Source organism: Mercurialis annua, linkage group LG2 (genome assembly GCF_937616625.2).
Source record: "Mercurialis annua linkage group LG2, ddMerAnnu1.2, whole genome shotgun sequence".
NCBI lineage: Eukaryota > Viridiplantae > Streptophyta > Magnoliopsida > Malpighiales > Euphorbiaceae > Mercurialis > Mercurialis annua.
In genome coordinates this window covers 14,273,714-14,279,798 of record NC_065571.1, presented here as the reverse complement: position 1 = coordinate 14,279,798, position 6,085 = coordinate 14,273,714, and positions in this window count along the sequence as shown.

Below are 6,085 nucleotides of genomic sequence, written 5' to 3'. Positions count from 1 at the left end.
GTGGTGCACGTCGTGCGCCTGCACGACGTGCTGAAGTGCAGCACGTCGTGCACCGACGTGTGCAGCGTCTTTTCCGGCGCCTCTGAGCCATTTCCGGGGCTCCAAAACTCCCAAAACTCATACCACTTCATACCCAATTCATTTAAACACTTATCTTATCATTTTACAACTCAAAAACGTCAAAAACAACTCGATTCCTAACCGTACGATTCGAACGAAACTTCCTATACGAAACAGCCCCTATTCTTCGAGTTTAACACCAAATTTCGAGATATTTACCTTAATTTGAAGCTTAGGATTGATAGAGCTTCCAATTCCGAAGAGTTTGCCGCGAAAATCGCTCGAAACGGACGCCGAACGGCGAAACGGCGAAGAAACGAAGTTATCGATCGGAATGAAACGTTAGCTTCTGGATCCTTCTCTGATTCATCTTCTGATTTTAACATATTCATATGTCCTTAATTATATATCACTTGGCTAAAATACCTCTTTGATCCTTGTTCTCTTTAATTAACACAATTCATCCTTTAAACTTTTCTTTTGTTCACTTTAGTCCATAACCAAATCAATTAATACTTTAATCATAACTTATACGTATTATTTATATCCGATAAACAATACGAATCCCAATATTAATATTTTCCCGTCAAAACTTATAAATTTCCATTTTCGACATAAAGTGGCTAAATTACCACTTTGGTCCCTGCACTTTATTTTGGGCTTTTCTTGACATTTTTCCTTTTAATTCCAATTCTAACTTTAGAATTGAAATATAACCTTGATTTCCGCATAACTAATTTCCCAAAACCGATCTACTTGAAACTTATTCACTTTATCTTTTCAGAAATTCTTCTAATATTGCCACTCTGGCTAATCAAAATTGGACACGTGGTCCAATTAGCTAATTAATTATTTTGGGGTATTACAGAGAATATGGATTTACATTGGAATTTTTTTTGCGATTATTACGGTCTTGAGTTGAAATGTGATTTTTTCGTAAAACAATTAGGTCGTTGACCTAGATTCAATACCACTTATTATCAAAATGAAATAGATAATATATGAATGGTATATGATATTGTATAATGATTATATCAATTGGGGGTTAATTTGAGACCACTTTGATTCATTTTTTTGAGTTCAGGATAGAGTTAAGATACCACCAAAAAATAGACATAGTTTAGTAAAATAACGATATCTATTTCAACGAATTTGGATATCATAATATGGAAGATCTGCAGACGAATTTGGAAATCGTAACATGATACATATAAGTCCCGAGAGAAAAGTATCACTGCGTTGACTCATTAGTGGTCCCGAGAGCTAAGTATCACCGCGTTAACCACGTTTCATCACTATACAATCGAAATCTGGAAGATCTGTAAACTTTGAGTTTGGATAATTTCAACATGAAACTTGAGTCACGAGTTTGGAAATCGTAATATGCCGGATTCAAATGATATGCATATGTGTATATGATTGATTTGTGTTTATATGTTAATAACAAAGTTTTAATTAAATGGAAGTCGAGTCGAAGAATAAAACGAGAATACCGATTGGTTGGCCAAAGTCGACGTGAATGGAATTACGTGATGTAAAGTGAAAAACGATTAACTTGACATAATTAAATATTAATTATAGTAGAATAAAATATACATGGGTAAAGAATAAATTGGTTTGGTATATAACAATATATATGCCATGGAAATACATATGTGGAAAATCACGTAATTGTGAAACGTAATGGAAATATGAAATGAGAAAAGATATTAAATTTGAAGATATTGATTATGAAATATTTTATAAGAACCTAAGAAAAGTAAAATTAATTTGGAATTGTCGATCTAAGCTTCGTAAAAAATATTTGTCGCCTTCGATCGTATGGTGATGAAATATGTCTTAAATATTCCGAGCTTAGACGAGCTCAGAAACATGAAAATACAACCAGATCGAATCTGGAAAATTTGGAATTGTCTTGTGGCAAGGAACACTAGCTCCATCTGAATTTAGCAATTTGGAGCAGGTCGGAATCAGCTCGGGAAACGACCCCGGGTTGTACATAAGCACAACTTATATGTTGTACGATGCGGAATCGAGTCGGTTTATGTTTAAATTGTTGTTTTTGAGGTTTTTGCGATTTGGAATATGTCGAAACCGGCCCGGGAAACGACCTCAGAGTGGTGCATGAGCACATTGTTGGTAAAAACGCTCATGTGCTAATGCCAACTTGTAATATAGAATGAACTTCAAGTCCAGGTTGTCGAACTCACGAGGATAACAGGTTAAATAAGAATAATTTTCTTTAGAATCATAATTCGCTTAGCAAAACGAGATTTAGTTTTGTTTAACAACTAAAAGACATAAACCAACTTAATCTAGCAATAACTTAATCAAGCAATCAACAAAAACTAAAACGATTAACAATTAAAACGAGATACTAATAGGTAAACAGTTTGGGAGTCGATACTACTACTTTGGTAATGCAATCAAGGGAATCGGGCTAAGGCAACAAGCGTAAACTGAGCGTTTCTAAAACATAACTCCCTCTCTCTCGAGCCTCAAAGAGCTACAAAACCGCTAACGAGCCAACGAACCAAGCCTAATCCACTATCGTGGCACTAAACACGATTAACGAACCAAGTAGCAATTAATAATCAATTCTAATGTTTCCTAATCCCTAACCCACTCTCATGGTGTTAACAATTAGGATCCTATAATCTATCCAATTAATTAACATTCTCTCAAAGCATTAATCAACCTATTAACATGTTTTAGGAGATCAAACTAGATCAAGCATTAAGCACAGTGATTAGAACAACAACAAGTCTAAACCCTAACCCAAATCATGCATTAAACAAGTTTCATACCAACCCCCAAACAAGTCTTGTCTTTTGCAAAATTTGAATTCTCAGCTGTATTTTGCCTCTATCTCGATCGAGCTCCTCACTTAAAGGGGGAGGGCTCGATCGAGCTCTAGCTTGAAAGAAGTTTCTGCTTTGGTTAACCCTTAGGGCTCGATCGAGCCCTTCACTTAAAGTAGGGGCTCGATCGAGCTCTACCTCGTTTCAGCCCATTTTCTTTCGTTTCGTCGCTTCAAGACTTCGCTCCTTTCCCAATGCATAGATCCTTCCTTCTTTACACCAAAAAGACTTCATAATGCTCCGTTATTCTTGAAATGCTCACACATACAATAGGGCACACAAAAACCTCTAAAAGCATGACAAAGAACAACAAAAGCATATGAAAACAACTCTGAAACATAGGTGCATTTTTCTCCTATCACACAACTTACATGTTGTGCGAACGCATAGCAAAAGTTATGCAAACGCGATACAGGACTGTCCAAATTCATAGTTTGTCCTGTGCAGACGCACAGTCAGTTAAAGGGGGGGGGGGGGGGCTTTCTATTGGACATGTTTTTCCTAACTTGGATCGAGGTTCAAAAATGTTTTTAAGTGACTTTTAGACGTAACCGAGGATGTTCGAGTTATTAAAAGATAAATGAAATGAAAGTAATCTATTTATTAAAACGTTGCAACACTTTAATCAAGTTATAGTTTGATCAAGACAAATAAAGAAAAGATGATTATAAGCTTATATCAGAATGGGTCTAAGTTATAAATGAGTCGTTTATAGACGAAAGTTGTGTTTAAGTCTATCGTTTATACGTTACGAAAAAGTTAGCGATTCGATGTCTGATTATGTTTTCATATTTGAATCCCAATTAGATCCGATAAATTGTTGATCCGCGGAGTGCTAGCACCAGGATGTTTGACTAACAGGCTACCAGGAGCATATGTTTCGGGAAATATAACGGCTTATGTGATTTTGCAATTTACTTTTGAATATTAGTGTAAAACTGTTTTATTAGCTTAAAATTGTGATTTTAATAATATCGCATATATGTATGTATGTTTAAACTGATAAAGATTGGAAGAAACAAGCTTCCTATTGGGCGTCAATAGGACTGTGTGATCACCAGTATGTCATATAGATTAAGTGTATGATCCTTATAGAATATGGCAGGAATAATGAAACAGGTTAGAGGCAACGGTAACATATTTCACAGCCCAAAACTTGATACAGATATGAGGTAACGGTAACATAGTTCACTGCCCATATACTTTAACAAGCAAAGTCTGAGACAACGGCCTTATACATACGGTGTGGACTCATTGGATGATTTTGAGGATTGTTTAATTATGGACGTTTATGGTATGTCATGATGTGAAAATCGAAGATTAGGGTTTGATCCGGATCTAGTGTAGTATATAGTTTCCTATTATGATATTTTATTTTACTATGTTCTTTAGTAAATATGTAGTCTCACTCAACATTAACTAACTCCGTAGACATTTCCCCTTTCAATTTTATATAGGTACGATGTGGTCGGGCTTCCATCCATAATTCCGGAAGTCATTTTGATTAATATCAAGCTTATCTATAGAGCTGCAATAGTGGGTATCGCGGAGTTTCTTTTTCTCTTTTCAATAGTCACTTTATTTTATATAAACTCTGATTTGAACTACTGTATATGTATATAATTGAAAAGATGTGATATTTTATAAAAGACAAACTGTTCACCAGTATTTCATATTTTATACTGGTTTATGATTATGTAAAGGTTTTTATATTGTGTTTGAAATAGGGTGGTTTATGTTATGAGATAAGTAAGTTACGCTCTGGTGTCAAGTGTTACAATATCAGGTTTCAGAAATGTGTTTATATTAAACGAAAGAAAAAGTTTTAACGGGATTTTTTGAAAACGTATTATATATGTTATATGGCTTTGAAAAGGGAAATATTCATAGTGGCTTTAGGCTTGTTATGGGTTTCGAAACTACCAGTCCCATTCCTTAGCGCAGGTCTTGACCCAAGATTTTGGACCGTGACAATAAATCTTAGAGGACGATAGAAGTAATAATGATACAAGTCGACATACATCAAAGGATGACTCTTCTCCTTAGGAAGTATGCCATTACCAGCCTTAAAAGATATAAAGATCACGACCAGCGTACGACTAGGTACCGTTATCAAAAGGCATTAGATGCCCCCAAACTCCAGCCTGTTATCCAAGTCAACCGAAAGGCGTCACAATCAGCTCCTCCACCGGCAGATAAAACATATACACGTTGTCCTTCCCTACTCCATCAGAACACGCAATTAATGTATATCAAATATCCTTGTCTTAATCAACAATCTTTGTATAAACTAACCGTAGCTGCTCCCCTCAATGTCGAATTAAATGGAAAACCTAATTCTCGAAGAGCACCGGAAGGTTGATGCTGCTGACAACTCTTTTTCATGGCGCTAACTTTAGTTGGCACCGTGTCCATGTCAGCTAGTCCCGTCCTGTAGCCAATGGCGCAATGGGATGGCGCCAATTCATTGCCAGTGTTCTCATTTTCACGTTTCTAGACTCGTTTGAACTTCGAATCACACTCCGTTTGGAACAGTAGAATTGTATCGATCTGCATAATATTATTTTATTATTTCAAGCAATCGTTTTTGTTTGTATTTACAAACGACTGACAGAAACACACCAGACGCCTCAGAGGTTCAAAAGTATTTCTAAACTTGCATATTTAAATTGTTTGTTCGACATGTTAAAATTGTTTATGCGTTGAATTATGTCCACATTCAATTTGAATAGGTTAATGACAGAATCATGTTACTTTAATTTTAAACAAATCAAACACATAAAAATCATAAGATTCCCATTAAAAATGTAACTAAGGGTTGTATAGGAATTCAAAATGGTAATAAGTAAAATCAACTTATTTTTATGCATTTCGTTTAGGTTTTATGCATGCAAATCGAATAACATCAACATCTGTCTATTATGTTTTAGAGATCCGAAGGTTAGATGCATTCCTAGGATTACATATTCCCTACTATCAATGTTAGTCTAATTCAAGTCATATGTCAGTCGTTTTACTATAATGCATGCTTATAACTTTATTGCCTTTTCTTCCTTTCCCGTAATTCATCAAGTTCTCCAATTATTTCTTAGTGTGATGAGAATTTGATGTTATATGTGTTATTGCATGAATAACATGATATAATTACAAGGGATATACCGGTA